The sequence below is a fragment of the Aotus nancymaae genome, unplaced genomic scaffold, assembly GCF_030222135.1.
Source record: "Aotus nancymaae isolate 86718 unplaced genomic scaffold, 86718_ANA_hifiasm-v0.15.2.pri h1tg000053l, whole genome shotgun sequence".
Classification (NCBI taxonomy): domain Eukaryota; kingdom Metazoa; phylum Chordata; class Mammalia; order Primates; family Aotidae; genus Aotus; species Aotus nancymaae.
Window position 1 is genome coordinate 31,571,474 of NW_026988467.1, and position 12,453 is coordinate 31,583,926.

At 42.8% G+C, this 12,453-nt stretch overlaps 1 protein-coding gene across 2 annotated transcripts in view; it reads left to right on the top strand.

Annotated features, from left to right (window-relative positions):
* Positions 1 to 6,723: 6,723 nt before the first annotated feature.
* Positions 6,724 to 12,453, top strand: part of ZMYM1 (zinc finger MYM-type containing 1) — a 34,882-nt gene continuing 29,152 nt past the window's right edge. The window contains exon 1 of one of the 2 annotated variants that reach the window (XM_012440072.2): positions 6,724 to 6,792. The gene's annotated coding sequence lies outside the window, so the exon portion shown is untranslated. The remainder of the gene's footprint in view (positions 6,793 to 12,453) is intronic. The other variant, XM_012440062.2, reaches the window with a different exon arrangement.

Consider the following 12,453-nt stretch of genomic DNA (forward strand, 5'->3'; position numbering starts at 1 on the left):
CCTCTAGGGATTGTGCAACATGATTGATCTTGATGGATTTTCATATAATTGCAAATGAGCTATATTAAAGACTATTAAAGGAGGCCCCTCTTGTCTGGGGGGAGAGATTTCTGTGCTTTCTCATATTTAATTTGCTCTTTTTAAGATATTCCAACCTAAAGTTTTTGATGGAACTGACATATTGACAGTTCTCACCTAAGTCCTTTTATAAAGAATTGCTACTCCAATATATGGTCACATTAGATGCAAGAATAAAGAATAAAGCAGTTGTCTGAGTTTACATTTCTATTTTATTAATAAAAACTAAAATGGAAAAAAAAAAAAACAAACTTCCCTTCACCACATACCCAAACAACCAAATCTAAAACCCCTTCAGCCTTCTCTTGTGCTCTTGTGTCTCCACAGGATACACTTCCCTTTGCCTCACCCAAATCCCAGAGGAAAAAGAAGAGAAATACACATAAATTGCTTATGTCTCTTTCTCTCCCAAACTTTCATTGCTTCCTAACCAACCTTGTTACAGACCTTCATTGACCCACACAAAACTCCCATTATAAATCCTGATCAGCTCATTACCAGGACTTTGCTCCCATTCAGATAACTTTTTTCTCCTTTTGCTTGTTTCTTTCAATATAACTTTCCTAATCACATCAACCTCTTGGGTACAACCACTCCTCACTGCTCTCAAACTAGAACGCTCTATAAGCCTTACATGGTCCCTCTTGCTGCAAGCTAACTCTTCTTCTGCTTTGGAATGCCGGATGTGCTTATCGCTGTCTTCCTCAGCTTACACAGCCCTTCCTACACCCTTTCACGACCTTTTAACAGGTAACATAACCCTAATCTATAAAATTCAAAAAAAGGAGCTTCCTTTTTTAAGAGAACTGATACCCTGATAGGTGATTATCCCACTTCTAGGGCCAATCAGGCTAACAAATTATTTCACACTTATTACAGCTCCTACAACACCTCAAACCCCAAGGCCCTCCCTTTGAAGGACCCACAACTAAACACACCCTACCTTTTACAACAAGCCTCACTTTGCTTTTCAGCCTCCGAGGGAAATTTCCCTATAGGGTCCTTAACACCTAACCAATGCAACCACACTATCATTGTTAAACACCCCTCTGACATCAAACTAACCGAGTTGACTACCAAGTATCACCTGAAGCAAATGGAGCATTTCTGCAACCAGTTTGTTTTACAGCCTCTCTCTCAACCAATGCCTCCGGCCTAACTTGTACCGTCCCTAGTGCCCAACTTTTTCCATGGTCCAATAGCAATGGTGCAACATCCAATCGCATTAAATGTGTAAAAAAATCTCTTCCTATATCTCTACTATAGTGGGTGTCTCCCTGGCCTCCTCCTTGTCCACCTGGACTAATGAACCACGGGAAAGAAAAAACATCCCATCTTTAATTCACTTGTTTTCTTTCCATATATCCACCTGTATTTATGACAAAGACTTGTTCTTTCTGTGCAGCACCTACACGTCTTTGTCTCCCCACCAACTGGACCAGAACCTGTACCCTAGTTTATCTTTCTCCTTCCATTGGACTAGTTCTTCCTAATCAAACTTTGCTCGTTCCATCCATTCAATATGTTAGAAGGAGGACCATCCAAGTCATTCCTTTCATGGCCGCCTTAGGTATAACCTCCAGACTTGGATTGGGAGCAGGCAGATTGGCCACTTCCTTGTTTTTTTTTCTTTTTTCTTTTTTAATAAAGATAGGGTTTCACCATGATGGCCAGGCTGGTCTTGAACTCCTAACCTCAGGTGATCCACCCAACTCGGCCTCCCAAAGTGCTAGGATTACAGGCATGACATACTTTAAAGCTCTTTCAACAGAACTTGGGGGTTCATTAGAAGATATAACCCAAAGCCTTACAAGAGTCCAAGACCAACTAGACTGCTTGGCTGGAGTAGTCCTCCAAAATAGACGGGGATTAGAACTTATAATGGCTGAAAAGGGGGGCCTCTGCCTCTCATTGGGTAAGGAATGTTGCTTCTATCTTAACCAGTCAGGCCTAGTAAGAGATGCTGCTGAAAAACATAAAGAAAGGGCTAAAAAGCTAAGGGAATACCAAAACAACCAAACAGATTCTCTGTTTAGGAACAAAATCATAACATGGGTCATCCCATTCCTGGGCCCTCTCCCAATAATATGCCTAGGACTAATGTTCTTACCCTGCCTCATTAACCTTTTTAAAAGATTTTTAACTGACAGTATCATGGCCATCTCACAGAAAACTACCCAGAAACATCTACAGACAGCATTACTCCTACAGTCGGTCTAAGACCAAAGAACTCCCTGCACCCTCATGAGCAGGAAGTAGCCAGAAAGAACACGCTGTACCTCATCCTTTTTCAACTATAGGGAATAAATTGACAGAGCAGGAGCATCACCATCTTGGACAAACACCACCATTTTAAGTTCTCCTTGATTAAAAACCACCTAAATCCAGCTCAAAAACATCAGCCTAGTGGCTAATGTCAGCATGACCAGAAACTTTCCAACCCTGAGATAAACCCCCACTCCAACCAGAAACATGCCAACCCTGAGATAACCTCCCCTCTGACCAGAGACATTCTAACTCTGCAATAAATCTCTCCCTCACACAGAAATATTCTGAGCCTGCAATAAGCTCTCCCACCCCAAACCCTTAAATACCCTTAGTTTGTAAGGAGAGAAAGATCCTGACCAAAATTGGCCAGAAGCCCCTCTCAGGCTTATTCTCCAAAATAAACCTGTCTTTGACTGTTGGGCCACTTTTTCTGTTTATTTCCTCTTTTGTTAACTTTTACTATTATATCCTAAACAAGGGGTGGATTATTCATGCCTCCCCTTTGTAGACCATATACTTCCTGATCATCTATAAACTGTCATGGTGTTGGTGGTAGTGTAGCAGTGAGGACAACCAGCTGGTCACCATCTTGGTTTTGGTGGATTTTAGTTGGCTTCTTCACTGCAAACTGTTTTAACAGCAAGGCCTTTATGACCTGTATTTTGTGCTGACCTCCTATTTCATCCTGTGGTTTAAAATGCTTTAACCGTCTGGGAATGCAGCCCAGTAGGTTTCAGCCTAATTCTGCCTAGCTCCTATTCAAGATGGAGTTGCTTTGGTTCACACATCTCTGACACTTGGATCCTCTTTCTTTCTAGTCCCACCACGAAAACTGGGGTAAAGCTTCTGGAAAGTTTAGTTCTGGCAGGTTTCGATTTTTACTTAATAGAACCTGTTTCTCTTCCCTTAGGAGTTCTCTAGGGGCTAAACTGAAAGATGAACAGCCTTCATAATTTAGTGATAGATTGCTGACTTCTGGGCTTTTGACCAGCAACCATCTAACACAAAGGTTGCAAATAGGCAGACTGCGGACTAGATTTAGCCCACAGAGTTGTTACTTTTTAACCACCAGACACTCTAAAATGTTTAATTTGTTTCTAACTTTTTTTTTTAATCAGGCAATTTCACATGAAAATATGGACTTCTAGTTTCTTTTGAAAATTGGAAGTTTGGGCAACAGTGGGCCCTGCATTTCTGAATGGTAATGATCAGAGCTGAGTAGTAAGTATCCCTTTCAGTGAAGCATGTGATCTTCCATGCACTGCTGTCCCAAATACTCCCCACTCTTAAACCCAATCTAATGAGTCCGTTCACTGTTACAGTCTTGGCTCCTATAGGCTCCTGGTGTGACAATATTAACAACTTCTTTCAGGTGCTACATTTGAGGTTGAGGAAATGCCTTTAGGCTCCAACTTATTAGTTAAGGCATCATTATCATATAATCAAGGGTAGTTTTCTATATGTTACACAGAAAAAAAAATATGTTAATTGAAAAAATAAAATTAGAGATATGAAAAATCTCTTTTTCTGAGATATATGATATATATCCTATATATCAAATGAATAGGCCAGGTATTGTGGCTCATGCCTGTAATCCTAGCACTTTGGAAGGCCAAGGTGGATGGATCACTTGAAGTCAGGAGTTCAAAACCAGCCTGGTTAACATGGTGAAACCCGATCTCTACTAAAAATACAAAATTAGCAGGGTGTGGTGGCATATGCTAGTAGTTCCAACAACTCAGGAGGCTGAGGCAGAAGAATCACTTGAATCTGGGAGGCAGATGTTGCAGTGAGTCACCAAGATCATGCCATTGCTCTCGAGCCTGGGTGATAAGAGCGAAATTCTATCTCAAAAAAAGAAAAGAAAAGAAAAAAGAAGAATCGGTTGGGCGTGGTGGCTCACGTCTGTAATCCAAGCACTTTGGAGGCTGAGGTCAGGAGTTCAAGACTAGCCTGACCAATATGGTGAAACCCTGTCTTAAAAAAAAAAAAAAAGAAGAAGAAGAAGAAGACTCAAGCTTCCTATCTCACAGAGCTCTCCTCCTATTCCTTAGGACTTAATCTTTCAGCCAGTATAAACTATTGAGACTTCAGAGCAAGAAAGACAGATGCAACTTGTGACCTATATCTACTGCTTGAAATACTGGGCCAAATTTTCAGATCTATCAGTGGGGGTAGTTGGAATGTCACATTTCAAAATTATCACATATGCTTATAATTTGTTGTGATATCATGAATCCTACCATTTTTTCAACGCCCAAGGGAGTTAGTAATGATGATGAAACCACCTTTGCAAAATTATGACGGAGACCATGAAAGAGATCTAACCTAATGGACTCTATCTTGCTTCTAACCTTCAAGCTGTCCTTGTTCCTTCCTGGGCATAGACTGAACTAACTTTGGGAGGAATTTAGTTTATAGTTTAAAACAAAGACGATAACAGCCTTTCCCAAAACAAACCTCCTTCTAGCCTGGGGACTAGACTGCCTTAATAGGATTAACAAATTAGCCACAAGATTAGAAATAATGGTTTAGGAGTCATGCAGCTGGAGGCCAAGATTCTGACCCTCCCTAAACTGCTCATAAGATCAGTGCTTGAGATATTTTGCAGACTCCTCTTAATGGATCAGTTGATACCACCCAGATCGATAAACTGGCTCACCTGATTTTATGGCCCCCACCAGGAAACACTCAGTGCAAGAGGACAGCTTCAACTTCCCATTATTTCATTTCCTACCTAACCAACCAGCGCTCCTGGCTCACTGGCTTCCCCCCACCCACCAGTTGTCCTTAACTCTGATTCCCAAATGCTCAAGGAGACTGATTTGAATGATAATAAAACTCCAGTCTCCTGCACAGCTGGCTCAGCGTGAATTACTCTTTCTGTATTACAATTCCCGTCTTGATAAATGGGCTCTGTTTAGGTGGCGGGCAAGGTGAACCCACTGGGCAGTTACAATGACATCACTTGCCTTTGCAAGCCCACTGAACCAGGACTCATTTCTGGGTTCTAATCTAATCCCAGTCACTGAGTCGCTGTGTAACTTGGGGCAAATTACCTTTATCCCCTTGTCCTCAGCTTTTCCTTTGGTAAGAAGGGAGCATTAGAGGAGAGTTCAGTGAGGTCCTTTCTAATCCTAACAGTCTAAATAGATTATTATAAATATTAGAAGGTAATAATAAGTGTTGGAGAAATTAACTTCAGTTACTCATATAATATTTCAAATTACCAAAGGGTTTGTATTATATTTGAGGCTAACTCCAAAGGATATTTAAGGACCATAGCAGCAAGGATCAAGAGATCCTTTTTCTCTGGACCTCACCTTCACAAGGGCCTCAAATTTGGATCTTCGAGAATATCTCTTTTAAAAGTAATTGTCAAATATGATTATAATAAGTTCATCATTCAACCTTATATGTATATATATTTAAATCCTCTTATGCCTTTAGGAATAGCACAATTAGTTGATCCTATACTTTTTTAAGTGGTGAAAGTTTTGTTAAAAACATTCAAAATGTACCTTTTTTTGACATGCAGTTTGGGTTTTATTTATTATTATTTTTTGAGACAGAGTGTCTGTCACCCAGGCTGGAATGCAGTGGTGCGATCTCGGCTCACTGCAACCTCTGCCTCCTGGCTTCAAGTGATTCTCCTGCTTCAGCCTTCCGAGTGGCTGAGATTACAGGCGCCCGCCACCATGTCCGACTAATTTTTGTATTTTTAGTGGAGACAGGGTTTTACCATGTTGGTCAGGATGGTCTTGAACTCCTGACCTCAAGCAATCCACCCGCCTCGGCCTCCCAAAGTGCTGGGATTACAGGCGTGAGCCACTGCGCCAAGCCTGGGGTCATCTTAATTTTAATGTACTAATATACTTCCTCTAATGAAAGAAATCTGAACTCCCTACCTCTGAGGATAATTTCATTTTACTGGGAATTTACTCTGTACCTGGCACTTTACTAACATTGCCTGCCTAATTTTTTTTTTTTCTTGAGTCCAGCTTCTGCAGAAGCCTGCCTAATCTTTACAAACCCATGATGCAGCCACTACATTTATCCCCAACTTCTATAAATTGAGATTTATAGAAGTTGTCAAATCGCTATCACACAGTTAAAGAATGGTAGAGCCATCTCTCGAAACCAGGAAATGTAACTGCCCTACTTGAGCTCTGAGACAAGGGTCTCACTTTGGCTGCCAGCCACCGATGACCTCAAGGGTAAGAGCCCAAGCGGACGGAAGGACTCGTCCCCTCCCCCTCTCCCACCCTTTCTATCCCAAGGTCGCCCTTCCCAACGCAAGCACTTGGGACCATGCTGGGCCGGCTTCCCTGCGCATGCTCAGTCGCAGAGCACGACGGGAGAGGGGCGGGGCCGGTGGGGCCGGCGGGGCCGTTTTGCTTCGAGGATTGAGAAGCCTTAGGCGGCGGGTGTCTCTGGAAGAAATTAGTAAGCTTCCTCATGGGACTCTAGTTTCGGTCTTTACTCCTGCGGCTTATTCGAAAGGGGCAGGGTTTCTGCTGTCGGTCGGAGGGGGGACGAGCGCCGGGTCGGGGTTAGAGATGGAGACTTGAGTGCAGATTCCGCCAGATGGGGGTCGGGAACTCGGGGCCAGGCCCGGACCTGAATTGTGTTTGTCGCCACCTTTAACTGTGCCCGCAGAGATTCGGGGGTTACTGCTCCCCACTTCCAGCGATTCTTGCCGCCTCCTGCTGCCGCGTCGTAACTGGGCTTTCAGACTTTGGTCTCCCTCCGCAGCCTCCGTTTCAGAAGCCCTCATCACACCTGTAGCTCTCCTTCATTGAGCAGTGCTTTTTCAAAAGTTTGACTCCTGGCCAGGTGCAGTGGCTCACGCCTGTAATCCCAGCTACTCGGTAGGCTGAGGTCGGAGAATCGCTTGAACCCGGGAGGCAGAGGTTGCATTTAGCCGAGATCGCGCCACTGCATTCCAGCCTGGGTGACAGAGCGAGACCTAGTCTCAAACAAACAAACAAAAAGAATGAAATGTTTGCTGAACCCCAAAAGCACAGTTTGGACGGTGATGATTCACAAGATTAATTTTAAGGTATTTAGTGTCAGGGACCTTCCTGACATGACCCAAGTCTACTTTTCCAGCTTTTCCAGCTTTCCAGGTCCTTCTACTGGCACTCTTTATCTTTAACAATAGTCCCATTCCTTCTAATTCCCATGTATTTATTCTTTTTTTTTTTTTTTTTTTTTTTGAGACAGAGTCTCGCTCTCTTCGCCGGTGCTCACCACTATGCCCAGCTAATTTTTCTGTTTTTTGTAGAGACAGGTTATCTCCATGTTGCCTAGGCTGGTCTCGAACTCCTAAAATGAAGCAATCCACCCGCTTCGGCCTCTCAAAGTACTGGGATTACAAGCGTGAGCTACCGTGCCCCGCAATTTGTGCTTTTGTACATGCTGTCTCTATACCAGGAATATCCCCCATTATTGGTTGGTAGACACTTTAAAACCCAGCTCAAATTTCACCTCCCAGAAGACTGACCGTCTTCTCTTTTCTCATTTCTGCTCTATACCTTGTATATACTTACTGGGTGGGAAATCTTACTCATCTCTAACCCCGGCTCCAAGGCACTTCGTAAATGATGGCTCCTCATTGCCTGCAGAATTAACCATGGACATTATAGTTTGGTTTGAAAAGCATGTAGCCTTCTGCCTCCAGCCTTCTTATCAGGCTAATAAAAGAGCTTGCAGAACTCAATTGAATAAAATAAATCTTTTTTTTTTTTTTTTTTTTGAGACAGTCTCACTCTGTCGCCAAGGCTGGAGTGCAGTGGTGCAATCTGGGCTCACTGCAACCTCCGCCTCCCAGGTTCAAGTGATTCTCCTGCCTCAGCTTCCAGAATAGCTGGAATTACAGGTACCCGCCACCATGCCCGGCTAATTTTTTTGTATTTTTAGTAGAGATGGGTTTCACCATGTTAGTCTGGCTGGTCTCAAACTCCTGACCTTAGGTAATACACCTGCCTCAGCCTCCCAAAGTGCTGGGATTAAAGGCGTGAGCCACTGCACCTGGCCAGAATTGATTTTTGTATGTCTTGCTAAACTTAGTAATTTGGAGAGTCTTTTGATTTTTTATATGCACAATCATGTTATCTATAAATAATAACAATTTCATTTCTTTTTGAAGTTTATGTCTTATTTTTTCTTGCTTTATTTATCGGACTAGAACTTCTACAGTGTTGAAGATAAGTGTTAACGGAAATTCTAAAATGCAGATCTTGTATTTGATTCTGTGGAATTCACTTATTCTAGTAGTTTTCTTTTGCAGGAGTGGGGTGAGGGAGATCCCTTAAGAGTTTTCTGTATGCAGTCACGTCTACAAAAAAAAAAAGTTTTCTTCTTCCTTTCCAACTTTTTTTTTAAATGGAGTCTTGCACTGTCACCCAGGCTGGAGTGCAGTGGTGCAGCTCGACCCACTGCACCCTCCATCTCCTGGGTTCATGCAGTTCTCCTGCCTCAGCCTCCCAAGTAGCTGGGATTACAGGTGTGCACCACCACGCCCAGCTAATTTCTGTATTTTTTAGTAGAGACAGGATTTTACCATGTTGGCCAATCTGGTCTCTAACTCCTGACCTCAATTTATCTGCCTGCCTCGGACTTCCAAAGTGCTGGGATTACAGGTGTGAGCCACAATGCCTGGCCTCCTTTCCAACTTTTATGCTAAATTCCCATCTACTATTTTACTTTAGCTTAAAGAATTTCCTTTAGCATTTCTACAGTGTTTTCATTTAACTGAAAATGTCTTTATTTTGGTCTTAATCTTGAAGGATATCTTTACCGAATACAGAATTTTATGGAGAGTTTTCCCCAGCACTTTAAAGATATTACATTGGCTCTGGCTTTCATTGTTTCTTTTCTTTTTTTTTTTTTTTTGAGATAGGGTCTAACTGTGTCCCTGCCCAACCCCTCCCCCCCCCCCCCCCCCCCCGCCGCCACCCCCCGCAACCCCAGGTGGGAGTGCGGTAGCATGATCACAACTTACTGTAGCCTCACTCTCCCAGGCTTAAGCAATCCTACCACCTCAGCCTCCCAAGTAGCTGGGACTGCAGGTACACACCATCACAACCCAGCTAATTTTTAAATTTTTTTTTTTTTTGAGATCAGGGTCTCACTATGCTGCCGGGGGCTGGCCTCAAACTCCTGGGCTTAAGCAGTCGTCTGTTCTCTGCCTCCCAACATGCTCTAATTACAAGTGTGAATCACCACAACCAGCCTTCTTACTGCTTTAAAATTTTTCTTTTTGGTTTTCACCAGTGTGACTATGATATGTTACTTGTGTTTTTTTTATATTTGTCTTATTTGTGATTCACAGAGCTTGAATTCATGTGGTTTGATGTTTTTCTTCAGTTTTGGGAAATTGTCCCAAAAAACTTTATGTATTTTATTTATTTATTTTTCTATTTATTTATTTACTTACTTATTTATTTATTTATTTAGACAGAGTCTTACTCCGTCACCAGGTGTCAGGCTGGAGTGCAGTGGCGGGACCTCGGCTCACTGCAACCTCCGCCTCCTGGGTTCAAGCAATTCTCCTGCCTCAGATTCCCGAGTAGCTGGGACTACAGGCACACGCCACCACGCCCAGCTGATTTTTTTGTATTTTTAGTAGAGACGGGGTTTCACCATGTTGGCCAGGATGGTCTCGATCTCTTGACCTCGTGATTTGCCCGCCTTGGCCTCCCAAAGTGCTGGGATTACAGGCGTGAGCCACGGTGCCCAGCCTATTTATTTATTTTTCAAGACAGTGTCTCAGTCTGTCACCCAGGCTGGTGTGCAGTGGTGCAATCATAGCTCACTGTAACCTGGAACTCCTGGGCTCAAGTGATCCTCCAGCCTCAGCCTCCCAGGTAGCCTGTACTACAGGCATCCACCACCATGCCCAGCTAATTTTTGTAACTTCTTTGTAGAGATGAGGATCTCACTGTGTCACCCAGTCTGGTCTCAAACTCCTGGGCTCAAGTGATCCTCCTGCCTCAGCCTCCCAAAGTCCTGGGATTATAGGTGTGAGCCACCTTGCCTTGTATTTTCTTTCAAATATTGCTTCTTTTGCTATGTTATTTTCTCTCATTCTAGAACTGAATAAAAGATCCCACATGACACCTTATTCTAGATTCTTACTCTAGAACTGAATAGGAATCCCACATGGCACATTATTTCTATTTTTCATCCTTTTGTCTCTGTGCATAAGTCTACCTTCTAGCCTGTGTTCTTCACTAATTTGATATTCATCTATTGAAGTTTTTTTTTTTTTTTTTTTTTTTTTTTTAAGACGGGGTTTCACCATGTTGGTCAGGCTGGTTTTGAACTCCTGACCTCAGGTGATCCGCCCGCCTTGGCCTCCAAAGTGCTTGGATTACACGGGTGAGCCACCACGCCCGGCTCATCTATTGAAGTCTTGATTTCCTCACTCTGTTTTTGCAATTCTAGATTTTCCATTTAACTTTTTTTTTTAATGGATTACAGGTCACTACAGAACCTCTTCATCTTCTCTGCTGTTTTCTGAAACATAACCAAGTCCTTGCCTGACAAGAACTATATCTGAGCCACCTGTGGGTTTGTTTCTATTGCCATTTTTTTTCCAGTCAGTTATGGCATTTTAAAAATTACTTTTGGTCCATAAATTATTACTGGATTCTGGACATTTTGGATGAACATTATTAGCATCTGGATGTACTTCCTTCAGAGCAGGGTAAGGTTCCCATTAGGCAGGTGGATAGTAGTAGCAAATGACATTGATCCTGTTGAGGGTTGATGATAGGCCTTGTTAGGGCTGGTCTATTTTAGTTTGTCCTTTCTTCTTGGAAGTGGTCTCTTTCTCCTGGGGCATAGCCATTACTCCTAAGGCAAGGCCCTCCTTGAGTTTCAACCGGAAATCTAGGTCTTTACCAAAACCCCTCTATCTTGCTAGTCTTAAATTTCAACTCTCAACTCTGCATAGCTGCTATAATCTCTTATCAGCTCTTTGACCTTTAACTGCTGTTTTCTGTTAAGTTTTTGAAGTCTCACTCTGTAAATGTGCAGTTTAGGAGTCAGCCAATGACTTGGAGGAGGGGAAATTTGTATGCATATTATTCCTCTGTGGTTCCCTCCTCTCCCAGAGTGTACCTCTTGAGTTCTAGCTACTTTAGAACCCAGTATTTCTAACTCTGTCTCCTGCTGTTTTCTGCTTGGGTTTCTACTACTCTGTCCTGGAAAGTGCCCTTACCAGTAAAGCCTGTTAAATTTTGTAATTGATTCCAGTGAAAGGATTTAGTATGCTAAAGGATACTCTGTTATGCCTGGATGTATCTGTTTTTTGTTTAGTTTTGTTTTGGAGACAGAGTCTCGTTCTGTAGCCCAGGCTGGAGTGCAGTGACACGATCTTGGCTTACTGCAACCTCTGCCTCCTGGATTCAAGTGGTTCTCCTGCTTTGGCCTCCCGAGTAGCTGGGATTACACCTGGCTTTTTTTTTTTTTTTTGATACAGTTACTGTCCCCAGTTAATTTTTTTGTATTTTTAGTAAAGATGGGATTTCAACATGTTGGCTAGGCTAGTCTCCAACTCCTGACTCATGATCCGCCCACCTCAGCCTCCCAAAAGTGCTGGGATTATAGGCATGAGCCACCACACCCAACCTCCATTCTTTTTCTGTTTGTGTGATGACACGTTTGAAGGGGTTGCAAGATGCCAAAGCTCATAGGTGCTTTGTTTTATTTTGTTTTGTTTTATCCAAATAGCAATAATTGTACCTTATGTAAACCTCATTGGCTGTGATACTGCCACTGCACAAAACTCGGTGCTTTGTTTTTTTGTTTGTTTGTTTTTTGCTTTTTTTCTTGTTTGTTTGTTTGTTTGTTTGTTTGAGACAGAGTCTTGCCTTGTCACCCAGGCTGGATTGCAATGGCACAATCTTGGCTCACTGCAGCCTCTGCCTCCTGGGTTCAAGCAATTCTCCTGCTTCAGCCTCCTGAGTAACTGAGATTATAGGCACCCACCACCACACCCAACTGATTTTTTGTATCTTTAGTAGAAACGGGCTTTCACCATGTTGGCCAGGCTAGTCTCATCCACTTTAGCCTCCCAGATGCTGGGATTACAGGTGT